Source organism: Hyperolius riggenbachi, chromosome 10 (genome assembly GCF_040937935.1).
Source record: "Hyperolius riggenbachi isolate aHypRig1 chromosome 10, aHypRig1.pri, whole genome shotgun sequence".
In the NCBI taxonomy this organism is placed as follows: Eukaryota; Metazoa; Chordata; class Amphibia; order Anura; family Hyperoliidae; genus Hyperolius; species Hyperolius riggenbachi.
Genome location: NC_090655.1, coordinates 97,373,524 through 97,400,237, shown reverse-complemented (window position 1 = coordinate 97,400,237; position 26,714 = coordinate 97,373,524). Strand labels below are relative to the sequence as shown.

General features: G+C 46.2%; 1 long non-coding RNA gene across 2 annotated transcripts in view; it reads left to right on the top strand.

Moving 5' to 3' along the window:
• The window catches only part of LOC137535960 (uncharacterized), a 376,361-nt gene that overhangs the window by 22,821 nt on the left and 326,826 nt on the right, over positions 1–26,714 (top strand). For both annotated transcript variants that reach the window (XR_011024488.1, XR_011024489.1), the window contains one exon: positions 2,160–2,320. This is a non-coding gene — a long non-coding RNA (uncharacterized lncRNA). The remainder of the gene's footprint in view (positions 1–2,159; positions 2,321–26,714) is intronic.

Here is a 26,714-nt window from a genome sequence, read left to right as displayed (position 1 = left end):
TTCAATGTTAGCCCCGCCCCCGATGACGTCACGCTGCCACCACCGCTCTGCTGCCACCACCACGGCTGCGCTGCTCCAACTGGCCGCCGGGTCCCCGGAAGAATAGCGGGGACATGGGGGATCCTGGCGGCCAGGGAAAGACCCCACACTGCCGGGGAGAGAGGCTGGAGTCCCGCTGCGCAGCGAGATCGCGCGCGGGACTCCACAACTAAAGGTAAAGCTCTGCAATGCCTACCCCGACCTGAGCTCGGGATCACCGATAGCAGCTGCTTTTTTCTACCCCGAGCTCAGGTCGGGAAAACCGGCAAGGAGGTTAAGGAGTGAAAAGACTGCGGTCCTCAAGTGGTTAAAAGTGCTCGGGAAATTGCTATACAAAGCGCTTTTTTTCAAGCGTTTTGCGATTTCCCTATACCTGCCATTATAGAAAAATCGCCTTCAAAATGGTACAGGCAGCGCTTCGGTGAGCGGATCCGCTCAGATGTGAACACTCTCATAGGGAATCATTGCACAAGCGCTTTTAGTGTTTTTTTTTTTTTTTTTTTTTTTAACGACTGCCTAATGCCGATAGGCGTCGGCAGGTCGTTAGTGGTTTCCCATGGATTTCCATGTCAGTTCACGGAGGGTGTCTCCGTGAACAGCCTGCGAGCCTCCGATCGCTTTGAGGAGCCCCCGCAAGGCGGAAATTGCCGGCGCCGATCACACCGACCCCCCCAGCAGGACATTCCCCTAGTGGGGAAAAAAGGGGGAAATCTGATCACCCTGGCTGATTCCTGATCTGTGTTGTGGGCTGGAGAGTCCACACAGCACAAACCATAGCAAAATCCCCTGGTCTTTAAGTGGTTAAATCGCCAACCCTTAAAAAAAATCCTGAAAGCACCCTTAAGGTGCGTACACACATGCGACTATAGTCGTTTGTAACGATCGTTCCCCGATCTTTACTAACGACGATCGTTACAAAAAACGAACCACCGACTATTAAGGCAAACGACGAACGAGCCAAATCGCTACAAAAGAAAGTTCTGTCTCGGCGGATTTTAACCAACGACGATCGTTTGCAAAAGTAGTACATCATTGCAAACGGTCGTTCGTACTAGGCTTGACATGCGCATTTCACTATTTCTCCCTGAAACTTCTCATTTTTATGCGCAGGCGCAATAGTTGCTTTACGTGATGTAACGTTCGTTCTAACGATCAGATCGTTACACACATTTAAAAACTAACTTTACTCAGGTCGTTCTTTCATCAATTAAAAGCTCGTTCGTCGTTCTCAACGAACGATCGTTGTCGCATGTGTGTACGCAGCATAAGTGTGAACACACCCTAAGGGCCTGTTCATACTTGCTGCGTTTGTAGAACGCGTATAAATTCAAAGAAACGCAAGTTGAAAAATGCATGCGTTTTTCTTGCGTTTGAATGCGTTTTCTATTGCGTTTTGCACAAACACGTGACCCAGGGGAAAAAAAAGAATTATGGGAACCGCAGAGGAAAACGGACGCTAAAAACGCAATAGTACGCGGTTTTGATACGCGTCCATAGACTTTCATTGCGTCCGTTTCTATGCGTATCGCACAGAACTGCGTGCAGCAATGCGGATGAGAAACGTATGCGTCTCATACGCATACATGTGAACTACCCCATTAAAAAGCATTACGAGCCGTTTCTATGCGTTTTTGGTACCAGTACGCGTTCCCTGAAAACGGCTAGGAACGCATATAGTCTGAACAGGCCCTTAGTATTGGCAGTGATGAGATGTCTTTCTATGTTACATACTTTCAATCAACAAGATTGTTGTATGCAAATTAGAGGAATCAGATTCAAGGAGTCAGAGTCGGCGGAATAAAAAACTAAGGAGTTGAAGTCGGATGATTTTTGTACTGCCACAGCTATAGAATGGCCCCAACCATCAGAATCCTCACCTCCTGTTTACCTTTTGTTGTCTTTGGGTGGACAGGAGATGGCTTCACTTTTGTTCAGTGTGGCTGCAGCAACCAGATCTCCATACTTAGATATCCTAGCTAGGAAACCCAGTGTAGATTTTTATGTGCACTTTTAGCAGCAAAATGATTTCAGCGCTTTTGTACAATTGTGTTTTAAGCCCAGCAACAACTAATCCTTTTAGTTATTTTATGTACTAATTCCAGTACCTATATCTCTTTCAGTATCGATGAACTCGCCTAAAAATACGTCTCAGGGGACCCTTTCAGTCAGCAGCACTTATGAACATCGGGGATCTGTGAGAAGGCACTAATGCGAGTGCCATTCACAATCAAGCATTTGTCAGAACACTGGAAGGAACCAGTCCAGCGAGTATGTGATTGAGGTGAGTGCATTCTTCTACCATGTGGAATTCAGAGGTTAACACTGTCTCTGAGAGGAAGCACAGGCCTCAATGCTGTCTGAGCCTGGACCTGAAACTGCCTTTAAAGAGGAACTGAACACAAAAAAAGTCACAAAATTGAGCCTCCTTATCTCTTTGAAATTAATGAATAGACACAAAACACTTGTGAAGGGCAATATAAAAGTAGATATATTTGTGCAATACAACTATGAATAAAAGAGAATGGCAGGCTCCATCTTGCAGCTCTATCCCTCCATTTTGCAGCTCTCACTCCATGGGAGGTGCAGAGTCTGATTCTGTGGGCGGTATTACAGTTGGAGTTAGACATGCCCATTCACGCCCACAGAATGAGATTTACAGCCCAGTGTCATGAGGTCATCATCAGTCCCCTTGTTACAGGAAACTGACAGCTGTGACAGGAAACTGACAGCTGTGACTTCTGCTGCTGCCCTGCACTGTACTGGCACATGCCTTGATAAAGTATTATTATTTTTTCTCTAACTATGCCTCCTGCAGTGTGAGATCTTGTGCTTGTCATCCTGTAGCTCTCCCCATTTGATTTGTGCCAGATCTCGTATCATGTCCTGTAGTCATGCAGCTCTCCCCATTCCTGCTGTGCCAGATCCCATATCATGTCCTGTAGTCATGTAGCTCTTCCCATTCGTTTAGTGCCAGACTTCGTATCTTGTCCTGTAGTCATGCAGCTCTTCCTATTCCTGTTGTGCCAGATCCCAAATCATGTCCTGTAGTCATGCAGCTCTTCCCTTTCGTATCCTGTCTGGCAGAGGTAGGTGGGTAACACTGCAGAGGGAATCTGCTCTTATGTCAAACACCCCTGCCCCCCCCTTCTCCTCCTCGTAGGTGTCACGCAGGGGGAATCCTCTCTTACATCATCCAGCCGCCCTTGACCTCCCCCTGTAGGTAGCTTGACAGAGGGAATCCCCTCTTATGTCACCACCCCCTGCAAGCCCCCCTTCTCCTACCAGTACATAGCGTATGGGCTAATTAAGCTTTATTTGAATCACTCGTGATTCAGGTCGGTGATCATCCCAGCTCTCATACACACTAAGAGAGGTTTGGCGCTTCACAGTGTAAAAAAGACTGAACAGGTTTTTTTCCCCAAAAAATCATAAATATATATATGCTTCACTGTTAATGCTTCACTCTTTATAAAAGTGACCAAATGTCCACTAAAAAAATATGACAGGCATGCCTGTGCTTCACTGAGATTACTTCACTCTTGCTAATTTCAGGAAAAACTATTTTTTGCCAAAAAAACAACCCTTTTCGATACACGATCGCCCCCCCCCCCCCCCCCCCCCCTCTTGTTATCAATTCACATACACACTGAGAGGTTTGGCGCTTCACAGTGTAAAAAAAAAAAGACTGAACAGGTTTAAAAAAAAAAATCAAATATATATATGCTTCACTGTTAATGCTTCACTCTTTATAAAACTGACCAAATGTCCACTAAAAAAATATTACAGGCACGCATATACTTCACTGATATTAATTCACTCTTGCTAATTTTAGGAAAAACTATTTTTTGCCAAAAAACAACCCTTTTAGATACATGATCGCCCCCTCTCGTTATCAATTCAAATACACACAGAGGTTTGGCGCTTCACAGTGTAAAAAACACTGAACAGGTTTTTTTTTTGTTTTTTTTTTATCATAAATATATATGCTTCACTGTTAATGCTTCACTCTTTATAAAACTGACCAAATGTCCACTAAAAAAATATGACAGGCATGCATATGCTTCACTCTTGCTAATTTCAGGAAAAACTATTTTTTGCCAAAAAACAACCCTTTTAGATACATGATCTCTACCCCTCTCGTTATCAATTTTATGTTATATGTTTTTAGTGGACATTTGTTTAGTTTTATATAGAGTGAAGCATATATATGTATTCATGTTTTTTTCTGGGAAAAACTTGTTCAGTCCTTTTTTATTTTATCTTTTAGGGGATCTGGTGGTGAGATATCTGCACCCCTGCTGCAGCCATTACTGGTGGCTCCCCTCCCCTGCTGGATTCTTCTATCTCTCAGGGGCTCTGGTGGTGAGATCACTGTGCACCCGAGTTCCCAGCTTTGCATACGTGCTGCAGCCATTACCAGTGGCTCCCCTCCCCTGCTAGATTGGTGGAGGGGTCCATCCTATACAATAAAACCTAACTGTCCCTGCGTCATCATTTTTTCCTGTCTGTCCATTCGAAGCTTTTTTGTACTGCGCATGTGCGCAGTACAGAAAGCCGTTGGGCCAGGAGGTGAGGCCAGGAAGCAGGGCGGCCGTGTGTGGGTGTGCGCGGGCGGGTGCGCGGCGGGCAGGCGGGTGCGCACGTGGACGGCCAGGTGTGCTGCAGGCGGTGGTCACGCGCACTGACTGGCGGCGGTGGCGCGGTTAAATCACTACCTAGAGCAGTCAGGATGGCTCAATTTCTTTCTAATACTCATGGCTAAAATCATACAGTATCCAGCACAGGGGGAAAAACAAAGTATAACAATAACATGCCTTGCAGCGCTGGGTCCCCGGTTTGAATCCCAGCCAGGTCAACATCTGCAAGGAGTTTGTATGTTCTCCCCGTGTCTGTGTGGGTTTCCTCCGAGCACTTCGGTTTCCTCCCACATCCCCAAAACATACAGATAAGTTAATTGGCTTACCCCTAAATTGGCCCTAGACTAAAGCTGAACGGTTTCACGGTTTTAAACCGAAACCGCTGTACCTAACAAGATGATGTAGAGATTGTCATTACCTACGGTTTTCCGGCGGCCGCTGTGCTACTGTATGGCTCCGCTCCGCCCACTGCTGCGTCGTCATGCTCTATGCTTGTTACGCTCCGTCTACTGCCGATTGGTGCTCTAAACGTATCCACCCCCCGCCGCCCTCATCTGTGAGAATCCACAGGCTCAGTCCCGCACGAGACGCATACAGGAAACAGCTGGAACAGAGGAGTCATACAAAGCGGGCACACACAGAGAACAGGCACAGTAACACAGAGTTGACACACAGACAGAGAGAAGGCACAGAGACACAGAGCTGACACACATACAGAGCTGACACAGAGACACACAGGCCTCCGAAGAAGCTAAGCTCACCCCATTGCGACACGGTCGTAAGGCCGTGCACCCACTGGCGCCCACAGCCTCTCCCTCACCCCAGCATTAGCACGATAAGTACCTTGTTTATTTCAATGTAGCACTTTGATGTTATACCATTCATCTTCACATTTGTACACTTGCTGCATCTATTAAAGCTACAGTGCCAGACCAGCTTTCTCCTTTTTAATGATCTCTGTACTGTGCAGGAGGAGGGAAATCTTTCGCTCCCAGGCGTGTGCAGGTCTCTCACCAGCGTCTGCTGGGCTTTCTCTGTTTTCCACTGTCCCTCCGCTACTCTTCTCAAGCTTGTCTCTGCAAAAATCTGCTCTGCTCTGCTCTCTCTCTCTCCTGCTTCCTCCAGTGTCTAATCTCATGTCCCTCCTCTCCACTCCACTCATCTGGTCATCTGGCTTATCTAGCCTCCCCAGCTGTCAGTTCGTCTCCCTCTGCTGTGCCTCTCCCCCTTGATGTCCCTCCACCTTCTCACAAGGCTCTCTCCCTCCTCTCCACTGCACTTGTCTCCTCTCTCTCGGGGTCACGGAGATCTGCTTGATTTTCATCTCCCTGTCCTGACTCATCTCCGTGTAGCTGTCAGAGCTCAGAGGCGCCTCCTGATGACGCATAGTATAAACAACAGAGCCAGCAGGAACTATCACGAGGTTTTGACTTGCTGGGAGGATTTTGCAGAAGGCTTGTCGGGCAGTCACCACGTGACTTGCCGCGGCAGCATACTGTCATAGGGGGTGGGTTTTAAAGATTTATTACCTATATTAGAGTTATTTACATGTTTTTGCTTTCAATTTGTAACATGGATTTCAATGCTGTTTTTTCACATTCTGAGTTCAGTTCCACTTTAAAGCGGAATATAACCCTACATTTCAACTTTGCTCTAAAACATTATTTACAGCATATTTTATGCAAAAAGCATTTTTTTTACTAGACCAGCATTGGAAGGGTTAAACACTGAGGTTTCAAGTTCCGTGGAGAGATATGCAGAAGTTCAGATTGTTACATTCTATTTAGTTAGATGTATCTATTGATAAACGTTACACACTCTTTGGCTGTCCTCCAAGCTCCTTCTCAGTCAGAGAGAGTGAGTCACATTCAACACTTAGATACATTTATGTAAACAAAATGTATCTATTTCAGCTTCGGATGCGTCTGCAGAAATCTCCAGGAACTTTAAAGCCCTGTGTAACCCTTCCAATGCTGGTCTAGTAAAAAAAAAAATGCTGGTTGCATATAATAAACTGTAAATAATGTTTTAGAGCAAAGTTGAAATGCAGGTGTATTATATTCCGCTTTAAGGGTGATGCCACTGCTTTAGGAGTTTAACTTTATATGTACTACTTTAACCGGCTCGGGATTACCGATAGGTAAAACTATGCCACACTTGTGACTGATGCGGCATACGCAATCGTGCGTCCACGCAGGCACAAATATCCACTGTCTAAAGACAGCTGAGTTCTGTGCATCAGTCAGTAGTCATTTTAATTGACTTCAGATCATTGTAAAGCAATCACAGTGATCAGGAAGTGAAAAACTTAAAAAAACGCCTCTGGTGCCTTTTGGTCTAAAATGGGTTACATTTTCTCCTTGTAGATAATTTTTCTGTTTAAAATAATTTTTCCATCTCCTTTTTAAAAGGACAACTAAGCTGAAAAAGTGTCTTGTTTGCTGGTCACTTAAAAGGCATTTTATTGATAAGGTGTGAAAAATGTCACATATGGGAAAACTTATTAGAAAATGTGAATTAAATAAGGGCCATTGTGTATTGAATATCCAAGGTGAGCAATTAAATCTAGGTTTACTCACCTGGGGCTTCTTCCAGCCCCCAGAAGTCATTTGCGTCCCTTGCCGCAGCCCTGGTCTTCTCTTGGGTCACGCTGGCAGCCACTGAAGGATTGCCAACCCCCAGTGGATCTGCGGTTTCTGCGTGGGGGCACATGCAAGTGAGTCCATCTCATCACAGAAGATGCGCAGAAGACCGTTGACCCATTGGGGGTCAGAGATCTTTCAGAGGCTGCCAATGGGACCCAGGAGAAGACCAGAGTTGCTGAGAGGGACAAAAATTACTTCTAGAGGCTGGAAGAAACCCCAGGTTAGTAAATCTAGATTTAATTGCTCACCTCGAATATCCTTTAAGAAATGGTTATGTTATGCCATTAATTAGTACAAGTGTTAATCATATACAATAAAACCTAACTGTACCTGCGTCATCCTCTTTCCCTGTCTGTGTGTCCATGTTTTTTGTAATGCGCATGTGCGCAGTACAGTCAACCATTGGGACAGGAGGATGGGCCAAGGAGCAGGGCGGATGAAGGGGCGCGGCGGGCAGGCGTGTGCGCACTAGAGACCTAGAGCCTGTTTTTAAACGGGTTTAGGTCAACCTAGTTTAACTATAATATGTAAAGCAGATACGAAAGATGGTGGTAGGTTGGCACTGCAGTACGGATACACTTTAGCTGTGGAACATGCACTAGTGGGGTAACAAGCACCTTTTCACAGCCTCCTCACAGCCTCTTAAGAAGCGCAGTTGTGCGCGAAACGGCCGTCAGGCATCCTGTACCCGACACCCACCATCACCCACAGCGCCTCCTCACTCACTCTGGTATGTGTACCCATCTTTTATATGCAACTTTGCACTAAGTTATGAACTTTTGATACCTACTTTTGCTACAATAAATTACCGTATTTTTCGGACCATAAGACGCTCTGGACCATAAGACGCACCTAGGTTTTGTGGACAAAAATCAGGAAAAAAAATTATATACTTATCCTGGTGTGTCCATGGCACAGGGGCGTCTTATGGACCTTTTCCCCCAATCCCCCCAAATGATAATGGCTCCTTTGTACCTCTTGTGTCCCTCCTTGTCCTCCTCAGTCCTTCCTGTGGCCCCCATATCCTTCCTGCTTTCGTCCTGTGTCCCCCTTTTTCTGTCCTGTGTCCCCCTCTGTGTCCTGGGGATATCTTGTCGCCTTTTGCTGATTCTTCCATGGCCCCCTTCAGTTGCCTGCCAGCTAATCACTCACCGCACCAATGCCCCATTGTGTCACAGGTGGCCTCCATGATTATTCATCCTTCAAATGTCAGCAAATCTTGTGGGGGCGCTATCAATCATGGCTGCTGCAGCGGCCCGACACGCTGACCCCTGCCGTCACTCTTCCTACTGGCCGGATCCGCGTACAGCAGCGTCTATGCGGGCATTCCATAACGTCCGCTCTGCCAAAGGGCTGCCTCGTTCTTCCTCCAACGTCCATTTTAACTTGCTGCCAGTCATGGTCAGACACGCTGACCCATATGCCGTCCACCGCGATCGCGCACTGTTCCTCCCGGCATCTGCCTCCATTTGTCCCTATCAGGCGCCGCCAGCCAATCAGGAGGAGGCCGATGGTCTTGAGGGCGGGAGCAGGCTCTGCCATTCTGGCCAATCACTGCACTCGATTGGCCAGAATGGCAGAGCCTGCTCCCGCCCTCAAGACCATCGGCCCCCTCCTGATTGGCTGGCGGCGCCTGATAGGGACAAATGGAGGCAGATGCCGGGAGGAACAGTGCGCGATCGCGGTGGACGGCATATGGCTCAGAGTGTCTGACCATGACTGGCAGCAAGTTAAAATGGACGTTGGAGGAAGAACGAGGCAGCCCTTTGGCAGAGCGGACGTAATGGAATGCCCGCATAGACGCTGCTGTACGCGGATCCGGCCAGTAGGAAGAGTGACGGCAGGGGTCAGCGTGTCGGGCCGCTGCAGCAGCCATGATTGATAGCGCCCCCACAAGATTTGCTGACATCTGAGGGATGAATAATCATGGAGGCCACCCGGAGATTATCATTAAAGTGAGTGACACAATGGGGCATTGGTGCGGTGGGCGGCAGGGGTTAGCGTGTCTGACCGCTGTGCGTGTGTAGGTCCCTGATGCTGGTCCCAATTGTTACATTCGGACCATAAGACGCACATACTTTTTCCCCCCACTTTTGAGGGAGAAAAAGTGCGTCTTATGGTCCGGAAAATACGGTAAGCCACTGCAGCAGTGCCAGCCTTCTCTCTATTTTGTCCTATCTCAACTATCGATTTAACTGTAATATGTTCCAGAATGTGTTCAACATCATTGGCCTGCACATGTTTACCCTGCATACTACAGTAATTATTCAACTTTAATAAAAAAAATGTTATTGTAAATGATTTATTATTATTATAACATTCAAATTTAACTATTTATTTCCCAACACCAAAAAATTACCCAAATAAAATTTTTAATGAAAAAAAATTACAATTTAAAAAAAACAAAACATAAATAGTTACCTAAGGGTCTGAACGCTTTAAATATGCGTGTGACGGGGGTATACTACAAACATTTTTTAAATTATAAGCTTGTAAATAGTGATGGACCTTTATTTCCAAATAAAATATTGGCACCATACATTGTGATAGGGACATAATTTAAATGGTGTAATAACTGAGACAAACGGGCAAATAAAATACATAGGTTTTAATTATGGTAGCATGTATTATTTTAAAGCTATAATGGCTGAAAACTGAGAAATGATTTTTTTCCATTTTTTTCTTAATATTCCTGTTAAAATGCATTTATAAAAAAAAATAGGGCTCTTTCACACTAGAGGCTGCGGTAGAAAAGGCTGAAAGTCAGCCTTTTGCTTAACGCCAATACATAGCGTTTTGAAAGAGTTTTCAAAGCGTTTTGAAAGAGTTTTACAGCTCATATGAAAACGTCCTTTTTTTTTTCTTCTATAAAAATAAGTGAACAAGTTAGCTGTAAAACGCTTTGAAAACGCTTTGAAAACGCTAAAGTTGGCGTTTTCCATTGACTATCATTAAAATGCCAACAGCCAACTTCGGCTGTAAACAGCCCTGAAAAAGCTCCTGGGAGCGTTGAAACGCAATGCTCCAAAACGCCGAGTTAGATGTGAAAGGTAAAATGAAAGTCTATGGACTTTCTTTTACCTAGCAAAACGCCAACTTCGGCCGTGGCGTTAAAACGCCGAAAAATCCCTCTGGTGTGAAAGGGCCCTTAGCAAAATGTACCACCCCAAGAAAGCCTAATTAGTGGTGGAAAAAACAAGATATAGATTAATAAATTGTGATAAATAGTGATAAACTTATTAGCGAATGAATGGAAGGTGAAAATTGCTCTGATACATAAAATGAAAAATCCCCACGGGCTGAAATGTAATATGCTAGTTTTATTCATATTGCACTATAAAAACGTGACTGCTAGTTATGCATGTGTTGTATTATAGGCAGCCTTTTTGGAGGTTTGTTTTTCCCATTTTCACCATGGGTTGAGGTGATTACAGTACATATTTGTGGCAGGTTCTTTTTTGTCAGATGTATTTTTATTATATATTGATGTTTTTATGTTCTCCCATTATCTTCACTTCTAGGACCTAAAACATTTGTTCTCATTTTATTTTCACATTTTCAGGCTAATCCTTTTTTGCCTTAAAAATGAAACCCTGTAGAGCAAATAACTAGGCTTTCAATTCACCTCATATATGCAGTTCAGTACCTTCTGTGGGTTAATATATTATTTTCATAAAATTCTTTAGATGGCGCCAGTGTTCCTCTGGAGAAAATTATGGCTGGTCAAGTTTATTTGATGTCTTTTATCATGTTATCTCTGTCACTTTTGTATTTCCTAATTCTGCTTCATATCATGTCAAATTTCTGTTCATCTACAGAGTTGGATATTGACTTTTCATTTATACTAGTTATCTATTACCAGGAACTTTAATAATACCAGCGCATAATAATTAAAAAAAAAAAATAATAAAGTGACCAGCTGCAATTCTCTTTATAATTTACATGGAAGCACTGCATGAGGCATGGAAGTTAAATAAAGTAAACAATATCGCCTCATTTTGTTTATCCTTGACACTTACTTGGAGGTTCTAGTCACAACTTATATTGAGCAGGGACAGTTTGGCATATAGTCACATTTGGAAGGCTGCTTTGTGGAAATGGATAAGCAAAAACTTAGGAATGCCAAAGTGATACTGTAGTAATTCTTCCACATATATGCATGTTTAAAGGGTTTGAGAGGTTTTTTCATTTAGCAGAAGAAGCTAGCTCATCTCTGGTCATTGGTCTTTTCTGCTGAATGAGAAAGGGGGACAGAGTGAAGATGCATGCAGATAGAGTGGGGCCGAACCTCCGATTTTCGGTTCGCGAACCGGGTTCGCGAACTTCCGCGGAAGGTTCGGTTCGCGTAAACGTTCGCGAACCGCAATAGACTTCAATGGGGATGCGAACTTTGAAAAAAAAAATTATGCTGGCCACAAAAGTGATGGAAAAGATGTTTCAAGGGGTCTAACACCTGGACCCCCAGGTGGAGGAGTGGGATACATGCCAAAAGTCCCCGGAAAAAATCTGGATTTGATGCAAAGCAGCGTTTTAAGGGCAGAAATCACATTGAATGCTAAATGACAGGCCTAAAGTGCTTTAAAACATCTTGCATGTATATACATCAATCAGGTAGTGTAATTAAGGTACTGCTTCACACTGACACACCAAACTCACCGTGTAACGCACCGCAAACAGCTGTTTGTGTAGTGACGGCCGTGCTGGACTGGAGCGCACCATGGCGAGAGTGCAGGTTTTGGTGGCTTTACAGCCCATATGGTCGCCTGGCTGATGTAGCTGAATGACAGAACAGTGACTGTCCAGCTGATCAAATTTGGTCTGACCACAATGAAGCAACGACCTTATTATCGTGGGTGTGCCCCCCGAGACACTCATCTAGGCGCCGGTCATTGCTTCATTGTGATACGCAAGCCCCTTCACCACGGCAGGGTAATGATCACGAAGAGGAATGGGCGCATGTACATGCCTTTTCTTTTGTTGTTGCAGCTGCCCGCAGTGCAGCCAGAAAAATTAGGCAGTCATGTACACGCACCAGAAAAATTATTACAGCGGCCGCTGCTAGCAGCGGCCTAAAAAATTCAGCAATCCGCCTGGAGTCCCAGACCCTGTTGGTGGTGGCGGAGAAGGTAGTCAAGCGGCCTGCAGGCAGACATGCTGTGTGGAGGGACTGGGAGCGAGTTAGTCTTCTTGGGGCAGGCCAGGCAGCCAGTCACACGGCGTGCAGGCAGAGATGCTGTGTGTGCGGAGACTGACTTAGTCTTGGGGCGGGCAGCAGCCCTCCGGGATCCATGCCTCATTCATTTTGATAAAGGTTAGGTACTTAACAGTTTTGTGACTTAGGCGACTTCTCTTCTCAGTGACAATGCCTCCAGCTGCACTGAAGGTCCTTTCTGACAGGACGCTTGCGGCAGGGCAGGAGAGAAGTTGGATGGCAAATTGGGACAGCTCTGGCCACAGGTCAAGCCTGCGCACCCAGTAGTTCAAGGGTTCCTCATCGCTGTTCACAGCAGTGTCTACATCCACACTTAAGGCCAGGTAGTCGGCTACCTGCCGTTCCAGGCGTTGGTGGAGGGTGGATCCGGAAGGGCTACGGCGAGGCGTTGGACTAAAGAACGTCCGCATGTCCGACATCACCATGAGATCGCTGGAGCGTCCTGTCTTTGACTGCATGGACACGGGAGGAGGATTAGTGGCAGTGGTACCTTGCTGGCGTTGTGCTGTCACATCACCCTTAAAGGCATTGTAAAGCATAGTTGACAGCTTGTTCTGCATGTGCTGCATCCTTTCCACCTTCAGGTGAGTTGGTAACAGGTCCGCCACTTTGTGCCTGTACCGAGGGTCTAGTAGTGTGGCCACCCAGTACAGCTCATTCCCCTTGAGGTTTTTTATACGGGGGTCCCTCAACAGGCAGGACAGCATAAAAGACGACATCTGCACAAAGTCGGATCCAGATGTACCATCCATCTCCTCTTGCTCTTCCTCAGTGACGTCAGGTAAGTCAACCTCCTCCCCCCAGCCGCGAACAATACCACGGGAAGGTTGAGCAGCACAAGCCCCCTGCGACGCCTGCTGCGGTTGTTCTCCTGCCACCGTCCCCTCCTCCTCCTCCCCCAAAGAAACACCTTGCTCATCATCCTCTGAGTCTGACTCATCTTCTTCACACGACTTCTCTTCTTCCTCCTCCTCCCCCCTCTGTGCTGCCGCAGGTGTTGAGAAAACAGCTGGGTCTGATGAAAATTGGTCCCATGCCTGTTCCTGCCGTAACTGTTCCTGGTCACGCTCATTCGCAGCTTCATCCGCCACTCTACGCACAGCACGCTCCAAGAAGTAAGCGTAGGGAATCAAGTCGCTGATGGTGCCTTCACTGCGGCTCACCAGGTTGGTCACCTCCTCAAACGGCCGCATGAGCCTGCATGCATTTCTCATCAGTGTCCAGTTGTTGGGCCAGAACATCCCCATCTTCCCAGACTGTTTCATTCTACTGTAGTTGTAGAGGTACTGGGTGACGGCTTTCTTCTGTTCTAGCAGGCGGGGGAACATGAGCAGGGTCGAATTCCAGCGAGTCGGGCTATCGCAAATCAGGCGTCTCACCGGCAAGTTGTTTTTCCGCTGAATTTCCGCAAAGCGTGCCATGACTGTGTAAGACCGCCTCAAATGCCCACAGAACTTCCTGGCCTGCTTCAGGACATCCGCTAAGCCAGGGTACTTTGACACAAATCTTTGAACAACTAGATTCATGACATGTGCCATGCAGGGTATGTGTGTCAGCTTCCCCATATGCAAAGCGGCAAGCAGATTGCTGCCGTTGTCGCACACCACGTTGCCTATCTCCAGGTGGTGCGGGGTCAGCCACTCATCCACCTGTTTCTTAAGAGCAGCCAGGAGAGCTGCTCCAGTGTGACTCTCCGCTTTGAGGCAAGACATGTCTAAGATGGCGTGACACCGTCGTACCTGGCATGCAGCATAGGCCCTGCGGAGCTGGGGCTGTGTAGCTGGAGAGGAGAACTGCCACTCAGCCAAGGAGGAGGAGGACAGCGAAGAGCATGTAGCAGGAGGAGAGGTGGCAGGAGGCCTGCCTGCAAGCCGTGGAGGTGTCACAATTTGGTCCGCTGCGCCCTGCTTGCCATCGTTCACCAGGTTGACCCAATGGGCTGTGTACGTAATGTAGCGGCCCTGCCTGTGCTTGGCAGACCAGGCATCCGTGGTCAGGTGTACCCTTGACCCAACGCTCTTCGCAAGAGATGACACCACTTGCCTCTCAACTTCACGGTGCAGTTGGGGTATGGCCTTTCTAGAAAAATAAGTGCGGCCTGGCATCTTCCACTGCGGTGTCCCGATGGCCACAAATTTACGGAAGGCCTCAGAGTCCACCAGCCGGTATGGTAACAGCTGGCGAGCTAACAGTTCCAGCACGCCAGCTGTCAGACGCCGGGCAAGGGGGTGACTGGCCGAAATTGGCTTCTTCCGCTCAAACATTTCCTTCAAGGACACCTGACTGTTGCTGTGGGCAGAGGAGCAGGAAGCGCTCAAGGGCAGAGGCGGAGTGGAGGTGGGTGCCTGTGAAGGTGCAAGGGAGAAAGCGGCAGAAGCAGATGATGCACCTGAAGGAGGAAGAGGAGAAGGAGGGTGACTTTTCTTTTGTGTGCTGCTGCTGCTTTTGCTCAGGTGGCCATCTCATTGCTGTTTGTGCCTTTTCTCCAGGTGCCTTCGTAAGGCACTTGTCCCTACGTGAGTGTTGGTCTTTCCACGGCTCAATTTTTGTTGGCAGAGCGAACAGATGGCTTTGCTCCGATCTGAGGCACACACATTAAAAATTTCCACACCGCTGAGCCACCCTGGGATGTGGGCACTATGGGGACCTCAGCAGCTGATGCTGAAGGGCAAGTTGGCTGGCTGTACATAGGTGGCGATACATGGTGCCGGACACTGCCACCAGCTGTTTCTGCCGAAGAGCTGCCCCAGCTTCTTTCAGCAAATTCTCTCCTCCTACTACTCTCTGACTCCCCCTCTGAACTGTCCCCCTCTTCATCTCCTCTATTGGGAACATACAGAGGATCCGTATCATCGTCATCATCGTAATCATCCTGCCCAGCTTCGCTTGCCTCAGAAAAATCCAAACATGCACCATCAGTAGGTCTTTCATCCTCCTTACACGTTACATCCATAGTGTTGCTGCGTAACTCAGACATATGAGCTGGTGAAAATTCATCTGGCTGTAACAACAATGGCTGTGCATCAGTGATTTCACCACTAAATAATTCTTGCAAAGTGTCAAATGCAGCGGAAGTGGTGCTAGTAGTAACGCTGGTGGCTGAGCAAGATGAGGTGTTCTGTGTCGCTAAATACTCAACCACGTCCTGACAATCTTGGGAGGTGATGGGACGTGCCTTCTTCCGAGCATTGTACTGTGGGCCAGGTCCACACGAAATTACATTTACACGACCTCGCACAGACCTGCCGGGTGGCCTTCCTCTGGCTCTGGCACTACCTCTTCCTCTACCTGTTTTGTCCATATCGGGTATGCACGGAGTGGTATATCACACTGCGTGCACTCACGTAGGTAGGTGGGTTCACTTAACTGCACAGGTATGCGCACTGATGCGGTGGGTTCACTGAACAGAACAGGTGTGCAGTGGCGGGTTCACTGAACAGAACAGGTATGCAGTGGCGGGTTCACTGAACAGGTATGCAGTGGCGGGTTCACTGAACACAACAGGTATGCAGTGGCAGGTTCACTGAACAGGTATACAGTGGCGGGTTCACTGAACAGAACAGGTATGCAGTGGCGGGTTCACAGAACAGGTATGCAGTGGCGGATTCACTGAACAGAACAGGTATGCAGTGGCAGGTTCACTGAACAGAACAGGTATACAGTGGCAGGTTCACTGAACAGAACAGGTATGCAGTGGCGGGTTCACTGAACACAACAGGTATGCAGTGGCGGGTTCACTGAACACAACAGGTATGCAGTGGCGGGTTCACAGAACAGGTATGCAGTGGCAGGTTCACTGAACAGGTATACAGTGGCGGGTTCACTGAACACAACAGGTATGCAGTGGCAGGTTCACAGAACAGGTATGCAGTGGCGGGTTCACTGAACAGTACAGGTATGCAGTGGCAGGTTCACTGAACAGGTATACAGTGGCGGGTTCACTGAACACAACAGGTATGCAGTGGCAGGTTCACAGAACAGGTATGCAGTGGCGGGTTCACTGAACAGTACAGGTATGCAGTGGCAGGTTCACTGAACAGGTATGCAGTGGTGGGTTCACAGAACAGGTATGCAGTGGTGGGTTCACAGTACAGGTATGCAGTGGTGGGTTCACAGTACAGGTATGCAGTGGTGGGTTCACAGTACAGGTATGCAGTGGTGGGTTCACAGAACAGGTATGCAGTGGCAGGTTCACTGAACAGGTATGCAGGTATCCAGTGGGCTCACTGAACAGAACAGGTATGGTGGGCTCACTGAACAGAACAGGTATGCAGCCAGGAACAAGCTAAGCCTAACTAATCTTTCCCTATGAGAGACAGTCTGCAGCAGCTCGCCGTACTCTCACTAACGCAGGCACACGAGTGAGCTTAATGGCCGCCGCTGCCTGCCTTTTATTAGGGGGGGAGTGGCTCCAGGGGCTAGTGTAGCCTAATTGGCTACACTGGGCCTGCTGACTGTGATGTAGAGGGTCAAAGTTGACCCTCATGGTGCATTATGGGGCGAACCGAACTTCCGCAAAACTTTGCCTGTGGGGCGCGAACGCGAACCACTGAAGTTTGCATGGAACCGTTCGCAGGCGAACCGTTCGGCCCAACTCTACATGCAGAGAGCTTTACACACACACAATTTTAAAAACAAGGAATCCTTAGGAAGGCTTTGAAACATTATTTTATGTAACTAAGAGTATTTGCTGAAATTATTGTTTTAGGAGAATAATGCCACTTTGGCCCAGTGTCTCTCTCCGTTCTTCATAAACTGGTCCCAGTCCAGTATAGTGATGGGGTCGGCATAGCCGCAGTATGTCCGCGGGGGTACACGCGCACTCTTGTGGGAAGACGTGGCCAGCGTGCATGGTTTGGGTATCCTATAAGAATAAACCTGAATTACATTTTTAATGTCTCAGTATTCACTTAAATGAAATCATAAAACAAATTCACAGCTAAAGATAAATACATCATGGCATCATTTTGTTTATCGTAAATTTGATAAACATTTAATGAGCATTTTTAAGTCCTCAGCGTATTCACTTTTGCAGTTATAACAGCTAAATTGCCAATATTCATTTAGAAATAACTAGCTCTATAAAACATACATTATGACTTTCTACTTATATTTCACGGACATCTTCTACACACTGTACAGAGTATATTGTCTTGTCATGTAACTGTCCCTCAGAAGAGCTCACATTCCAATACCTACCATCGTCATATGTTTATGTATGCATCATGTGATGTACATATCGTAGTCTAGGGCCAATTTTGGAGGAAACCAATTAACTTACATCTTTTTTGGAGATGTTAGGGGAACCGGGGCGCCCGGAGGAAACCCACGCAGACAAGGGGAGAACATACAAACTCCATGCAGCTAGTGCCTTGGCTGGGATTCAAACCTGTGGGGACCTAGTGCTTCTAATCTTGCACGTGTGTGCTATGTTACTGTTAAGGTGGCCGACCTTTTTCATACAATCTTACCATTTCTATGTAATATAAGGGAACTGCCTAAGTTATCCATTCAGTATATTCACTCAGTTTACCCTTCTACTACATAGATTTGGTAAGATTGGATGAAAAAAATTGGATCATTAGTGGCCACCTTTAGTCTTACTTCAGATGGGTGCCTGAACCAGCCACCCAGCATCTTGTCCAAATTACTTTTTGTGCTCAGAAACTTGAATGGGCAGCACAGTAAATAATGCAGTAAGTAAACAACACTCATGTGTCAAGTGTCTATCTGAATCAAGCTCTTCTGTACAGTTTACTGGGTTAGCTGTAAGTCTAAAAACTGTGTTGATCATTCAATAACTTGTTTTCTTTTAAGGTAGTTCTAATGAAGCTTGAATATGTTTTGGGCCATTATTTTGCTTTTGAACTTCTGACTGGTTAGGTGTACACTTGGGAATATTGCGTAGGGTTATAAAATGCTGTGTGCGAGCATTTTTTAGGTCATTGTGCCACAGGTAACCAGGGATAAATCTTTGCAAAGACCATAAAGGCCTGGGTCTTAGGCAGCTGCTGCCCAATGGGATGGCTGGACATGGAAGAGGGTTTGTGATGCATAATGTTGTGGTTTGCATTCAGGTCAACGCTATAGTTGACCCAAATATAGATGTTCAAATTTGGCCCTTGCCATCCCCAAAAACTATGGTATTAAACGGGCAAATTCAAGTTCTTTGGTGCCATTTCCATAATGCCCAATAGCCCAGGAGGACACTCTCATAATTCCTAGGGCCCTCCAATCACAAGGGTGATCCTCTCCTCCATCTTTGCGGGGGGAGGCAGCTGATTTGCTGCCTGACACCACGGCATCACAAGCAGCCAAGATCCTACGTAGACATTTGTAGCCCATATTTTTATCGGCTACAAGGTTTTGGGCTACAGTAGGGCACCCCTTTGTAGCCCATATTTTTTATTCGGCTACAAGGCTTTTGGCTACAAGATTTTTGATTCTGCTACAAAAGGGCGCCCTTTTATAGCCGTGATTTTTGATTCGGGGGTGCAGGGGGGGCTTAGGGTTAGGCACCACTAGGAGGGTTTAGGATTAGGCACCACCAGGGGGGACATAGGGTTAGGTACCACCAGGGGAGTCTTAGGGTTAGGCACCACCTGGGGGGGTCTTAGGGTTAGGCATCACCTAGGGGGTCTTAGGGTTAGGCACCACCTGGGGGTCTTAGGGTTAGGCACCACCTTGGGGGTCTTGGAGTTAGGCACCACCAGGGGAGTCTTGGGGTTAGGCACCACCAGGGGAGTCTTGGGGTTAGGCACCACCAGGGGGGGTCTTGGGGTTAGGCACCACCAGGGGGGGTCTTGGGGTTAGGCACCACCAGGGGGGGTCTTGGGGTTAGGCACCACCAGGGGGGGTCTTGGGGTTAGGCACCACCAGGGGGGTCTTGGGGTTAGGCACCACCAGGGGGGGGCTTGGGGTTAGGCACCACCAGGGGGGGGCTTGGGGTTAGGCACCACCAGGGGGGGTCTTGGGGTTAGGCACCACCAGGGGGGGGGGTCTTGGGGTTAGGCACCACCAGGGGGGGTCTTGGGGTTAGGCACCACCGGGGGCGTCTTGGGGTTAGGCACCACCGGGGGCGTCTTGGGGTTAGGCACCACCGGGGGCGTCTTGGGGTTAGGCACCACCGGGGGGGGGGGGGTCTTGGGCTTAGGCACCACCGGGGGGGGGGTTGGGGCTAGGCACCACCAGGGGGGGGTCTTGGGGTTAGGCACCACCTGGGGGAATTAGGGGGGGGGTTCTGTGTGAGAGTAGGGAGAAGTTAGGTTATAGTAATCACCAGGGGCTGTCTTAGGCACCACCAGGAAAGTGTTAGGGTTAGGCACCACCAGGGGGGTTAGGGTTTGGCACCATCAGGGGAGGGTTCTGTGTTAGAGTAGGGAGGAGTTGCATCATAGTAATCACTTTTCTCAGCTATATCTAGAGCCCCTTTATAGCCCAACAAATGTTGCCTATAACCGCATCCTTTTTATAAACTAAAATTAGCTTTTTTTCGGCTATACCAGGAGCCTTTTGTAGCCAAATTTGGCATACATGGGCTACACCAGGCACCCTTTGCAGCTGAATTTGGCATATGGGCTACACCGGGCGCTCTTTGTATCCAAATTTGGCATATATGGGCTACAACAGGTGCCCTTTGTATCCGAATTTGACATATATGGGCTACACCAGATGCCCTTTGTAGCTGAATTTGGTATATATGGGCTACACCAGGCGCCCTTTGTAGCCAAATTTTGAATATATGGGCTGTACCAGGCGCCCTTTGTAGCCAAAGTTGGTATATGGGCTACACCAGACGCCCTTTTTGTAGCCAAATTTGGCATATATGGGCTACACCAGGCGCCCTTTTTTCCAGTTTTCTGCTAGGTGATGTTTTCACAACTTGTCATCAAATGCCTTTTCCACCATCAGCAACACGAAAACACTCAAAATAAACTTGATAGCACTTTTTCACAAACTTTTAGGTACTTTTTCAATTGTAAAATGCTGAAAAGTTAGTTTAAAGAGAGGATGAAAGTTATCTCCTAGGAGATAACTCAGATGAAAAAGTTAATTGCATATGGGCCGTGGTGTGAAAATATCACATAGGAGAAAACTCAGGAGATAAAGCTAACTGCATATGGGCCAGTGACTTCTATTATTTCGATAAATTTGCTTGCCGTTATTCATGTTGTCTCTGTATACTGTATGTAGTTGATGGTTTTGTAAAGTTTCTACTCTCTCACCATGTCCCTCTCTCATTCCTATCTTATCTTCTCTTTCCCATCCTTTCTACATTTTCTCTGTTTTTCCCCACAGTGCAGGATATGTGGGCCTCCCTACCTTACTCTGTCCCTGGCAAACGGGACAGCTGAGTAAGACTACAGGTGATATGGTGATATATCTCTCCTGTTACTCCATCTCCTATTTTTCTCTGTTTGCCTCTGCCTTTTTCTTCCTTCCCACTCTTATTCCCAGTCTTCTGTGCCCCCCCCTCCCCTCTTATTCTACATTCTTAAATAATGGGTTATGTATGCATATCCTTTATATGGTGGAAGAAAGCATGCACTACCTGCTAGATGCAACTTTTTCATTGCTTTTTCAAATACTACTCGGTTTAGTCTAGAGCATGCATTGCAGCTGCTCTTAGGTCATTTCACATTCACAGCCCTAGTGCCCAATTGTTTGACAATATCTCTGTGTTTCTTGCTTCCTAATATCTACTTTATATACAAGTAGTCCCCGACTTACGAACGACCCGCCGATACGAACAACCGCCGCGATGACGTCACGCAGCCCGGGGACTACCTCTTGTGCCCCCTTTCCTAATGCAGAGTATGCGCAGCAGAAGCGATTACGAGTCTCACCTATTCCATGGCGGCTCCAGGCCAATCAGTGGCATCCTCTCTTCCTTCATTCCTCCTTCCTCCCAGCGGCTTCACTAGTAGCGTCGCGTAATGACGCAATCAGAAGGAACCGTGGATTTTTCTTAAAAAAAAAAAAAAGAAAAAAGACACAATTATAGGCATGCTCATGGACCATTTGTGGGAATTGAGGGATTTTCAGTTGTTTCATGTGATTGGATGGTGTCTAACATCAAAGAGCTTTTCTTGAACCCTATAGGGATGCATTTTCCCATTCCAGTCCATTCCTATAAGCCAACAGAAAATTACATATTTCATTTTGCTCCGTGTTCGATACTAGGCCATTTTCCAATAGGATGATTCCAGTATTTAGTCAGCAAGTATTTCTAAAAGAAAGTCGGCAGTGTCACCTTCTTCATGTTCCTTTCACTTGGCTTTGTTTTTACACTTCACACTCAACTTTGATGTAACACACAAAATCAATGCAATAGGGTATTGTACCCTGTTAGCCATCAGTAAAAGCGAGAAGTTTTAAATCCGGATAATACCATTTTAAAGAGAATCTGTACTCTAAAATTCTTAGAATAAAAAGCATACCATTCTATTCATTATGTTCTCTTGGGCCCCTCTGTGCTATTTCTGCCACTCCCTGCTGCAATCCTGGCTTGGAATTGCCAGTTTTAGGCAGTGATTACAAACAAGACATGGCTGCTAACCAGCTTGTGATAGGCTCAGTCTGTGACTCATGCAGAGCCTGCAGGGGGCCTGGAGAGGGTGTGTATAACTTCTATCACAGCAGAGCAACACATTCTTGCCTGAGCCGACAAACCTGACAAAGGAAAGAAGATTAGATAACAGATATTACAGGGACTGTGCAACTAGGAAAGACTGCAGTAAGACAGACCACATTAGAACAGGTATAGGAACTTGTTGGATAGAAGAAATGAGGCTGAACATTTTGTTACAGAGTCTCTTTAGCCTTGCCCTACCAAGGCTGCAAAGCTGAAGGCTCGCCTATTCTTATTCTTTTTAGTTATCCAATAAATGGTATCATCCTGATTTAAAACTTCTTGCATAAAATCAATGCAACTCTGTTTATAAATCTTTTGGTGTGTCTGTCTAACTATTGTGGTGTCCTGTCTGCAATTTCTGACAATATATATATATATATATATATATATATATATATATATATATATATATATATATATATATATATATATATATATATATATATATATATATATGCATACACACACATATACATGTGTACATATATACATGTATGTATGTATGTATGTATATGAGCTGCTTCAGCTGGGGATTATGCAAATTCTTCAGGAACAGGTATTTAGCCACTCAAGTCCAGATCTCAGATGTGTTGTAAGCTAAGATCATGGAGGACGCTGCAGGACCCTCTCCAGCATTATCTGTGGAGTCTGGCTCTGAATCCTCTCTGGCAAGTAGTTGTGTGTCACACTGCTTAGCTAGGTATATTTATGTCTTTTGTGATTGGGGATTCTTTGGCTAATTTAGATTTATCTGTTTGTTTTTTAGCCTAAAAAATCTGATAAATCGGGTGCGCACTCCAGTCAGGACAAACGCACAGACACCAAGGTTGAGAAAAGATGTGCTATCTGCAACAATTGTATCTCTTCCAGTTCTTCTAAGAAATTATGCCAATACTGCACTGATAAGATTGTAAAGAATGAATCTCCTGCTGTGTTTAAGGACTTAATGGGCTGGATGAGAGCAGAGATGTCTTCTGCTATTAAAGAGATAAAGGATTCTGCTATGAGTACTGCTTCTACCTCTAATACTGCTGTTACTCCAGTTATTTTGCCTGCTAATGAGCCTATTGCAAATGCTTCTTATGTGATTGTTTCAGATCCCCCTGCGGCTGCTATGTCTCAGGTTCAGGGGCTGCTCTGCCTATTCCTCTGGGTACTAAAAGCAAGAGGTCAGGAGAGGATTTGATTGAGTCTAAGTTATCAGGAGAGATTTCTGCATTGGAGGAAATTTCTGAAGAGGAGGCAATCAATAAAGATAATAGACCACAGCGATTTTGCCTTCTCTCCTGAACTTATGAAAGATTTTATTTCTGCCATGCATAGAACAATGGGTATAAAAAGTGAGCAGAGATCCTTGACAGCCCTTGATCAGATGTATGAAAGTTTGACGGATCCCCAATCGCAATTTATTCCTGTTCATTCATCTCTAAAGTCAGTTATTAAGAAGGAATGGGATAGTCCTGAAAAGAGAGCCTTTTGGCCTAGATCTATGTCTAATCGCTATCCTTTTAGTCCTGATGATCAGGCCTTTTGGGGTCCTCTGCCCAAACTAGATCCGTCATTATCAAGGGTGTCAAGAAAGACTGACCTGTTATTTGAAGATTTTGGTGATTTAAGGGATCCCATTGACAAAAAGATAGACAATATCCTTCGTAGAGCATGGGAATCCTTATCTTTAACATTTAAGCCTGCAGTAGCATCCACGGCAGTAGGGAGATCCTTGAAAACATGGCTCTTAGAGGTTCAAGCTGTAAAACAGCTGGCTCTTCAGAGCGAAGTAAAATCCTTGATTCTCAAGAGAGTAATTCGGGAAATTCCCTCATGTCAAAGGGGTCTGGGGTTTTACTCTCCAGTATTTCTTGTACCAAAGTCGCAAGGAGACTTTCGCTTCATCCTCAATCTAAAGGGTCTAAACAAGTCAGTAAAGTACAGGAAATTCAGAATGGACAACATGATCTCTGTTATTCATCGTTTACAGAAAGTCAGTTTCCTTGCATATCTGGACCTGAAAGATGCGTACCTGCACATTCCCATGCATCTGTCCTCTCAGCAATTCCTCAGATTTGCAGTCCTGTTGGACGGAAAGGTAAGACATTTTCAATTTAATGCTCTTCCTTTCGGGCTATCCTCAGCGGCATGGTTATTTACTAAAGTCATGCCAGAGGTGCTAGCAGTACTAAGACTGAGATCCATTAACATTATTGCTTATTTGGATGACTTATTGCTTTGGGGTCCTTCTGAGAGTTTACTGTATTCTCATTTGGACTCATGTCTTTCATTCCTTCAGTCCCTGGGTTGGCTTGTTAACTGGGAAAAGTCCTCATTGACTCCTTGTCAATCAATGGAATATCTGGGGTTCATCATTAATACTGTTAACAAAATAATTTTTCTGACTGATAAGAAGATCTCTTCTATTCTAAATGCTGTTCTCTCTTTTCAGAAATCAAGAACAATTTCGCTAAGAAGGGCCATGGCCACATTGGGACACTTGACAGCTTCATTCCCGGCAGTTCAGTGGGGCCAGCTCCACTCAAGGGATCTACAAGTATGGATTCTAAGGAGCTGGAACAGGAGGTCAAGTTCCCTAGACAGGGGAGTAATGATTCCGCACAGTGTCAAGGTGTCCTTGATGTGGTGGCAGGACAAGAAGCACCTATCCGTGGGTCGTCTCTGGCATTGTCCGACTCAGACAACAATAACAACGGATGCCAGTGCGTGGGGATGGGGAGCCCACATAGACCTTCGACCAGCTCCGGGTCAATAGTCAAACAAGATGAGATCAAGCTCCTCCAACAGCAGGGAGCTCGAAGCAGTGTGGCAAGCCTTACAGTCTTTCAGCAGCCAGATCCAGGGTCATCATGTTCTAATAAGATCAGACGATAGCAGTGTGGTGGCTTATGTGAACCGTCAAGGGGGAACAAGAAGTCAGCTTCTGTGGTGCCAATCAGGTCATATACTCAGATGGACAGAAGCAAATCTGGAATCATTGAGAGCGGTCCATTTGAAGGGGACCTCAAATTTTCTGGCCGACTTATTGAGTCGGAAGGCTCTAGATCAGAACGAATGGTCGGTCAATCCACAGATTCTTCAGGAAATTACATCTCAGTGGGGATGTCCGGAGATAGACTTATTCGCAAGGAAAGAGAATGCGAAGTGTCGGATGTTCTGTTCGCTCCATCCAGGGGACAATCCTTGGGCAGTGGACGCCTTTTCAGTGAATTGGGGGTCCCATTTGATGTATGCGTTTCCTCCAATACCTCTATTATCCAGAGTTTTGAACAAGATAATACAAGACCAAGCACGAGTCATTCTGATCGCGCCATTCTGGCCCAAGAGGCCTTGGTTCACGTTACTTCAAGCTTTGAGGAAATCAGAACCAATCAGTCTTCCTCCTCATCCGGAGCTCCTGTCTCAGGGGCCATTCTTCCACCAAAATCCGGAGCTTCTACATCTTACAGAATGGAACCTGAATGGGAATTGTTAAAAGCAAGGGGTTTCTTAGATGAACTGGCTGGCACCCTGATCCAGAGTAGGAAGAAAGTGACTCGTCAGATCTATCAGAAGACCTGGAAAATCTTTAATAACTGGTGTGGTGAGAGATCAATGGTCAACAATTCCTTGACTTCAGTACTGGAGTTCTTACAATCTGGGTTCCAGAAGGGGCTTAGTATTAGCACCCTAAAGGTTCAAACATCTGCTCTGAGCGTGTTTCTGGAAAGAAGATTAGCTCAGGAGGAGTTGGTTATCCGTTTCTTTGAGGCATTAAAGAGGATAAAGCCTGTCGTTAGAACAAGGTTACCTCCTTGGGACTTGAATGGTGTGTTGCAGGGGTTAAGTAAACCCCCATTTGAGCCATTAGAACAAGCATCTGAAAAGTTCTTATCAATGAAAACAGCATTCCTCTTAGTGATCACAACCGTGAGAAGATTGGGAGAGTTACAGGCCCTATCCATTAAGGAGCCATATTGTGTGGTCTCCGAAGATAAAATAACCTTACGATTGGACATTGCATTTCTGCCTAAAGTAGTATTTAAGTTTCATAGATCCCAGGAGTTGTTCATCCCTTCCTTTTGTGATAATACAGCAAATAAGGAAAAGACGCTTCATTGTTTAGATGTTCAAATATGCTTACTTCATTACCTGGAAAGGACTAAATCCTGGAGAAAGACGGAGGCAATGTTTGTCATCTTTTCAGGAAGATCCAGAGGAAATAGAGCTTCCAAAGCGACACTTGCGAGATGGATCAAACAGGCTATTGCTAAAGCTTACCAAATACAGGGCAGACAGCTGTCCTCCCCAGTAAAAGCGCATTCTACGAGAGCTGTATCCACTTCATGGGCAGAGAGGAGCCTCAATAGAACAGATATGCAGGGCAGCAACCTGGTCCAGCCAGTGCACATTCGTGAAGCACTATAGGCTTAATGTTTTGGCTAATTCTGACTTGTCCTTTGGCAGAAAAGTTCTGCAGGTTGTAGTCTCTCCCTGATATATATCGTGTATATCGTCTCATAAGGGGTGCAGTCTGAGCTGACGTACTGGGAAAGACC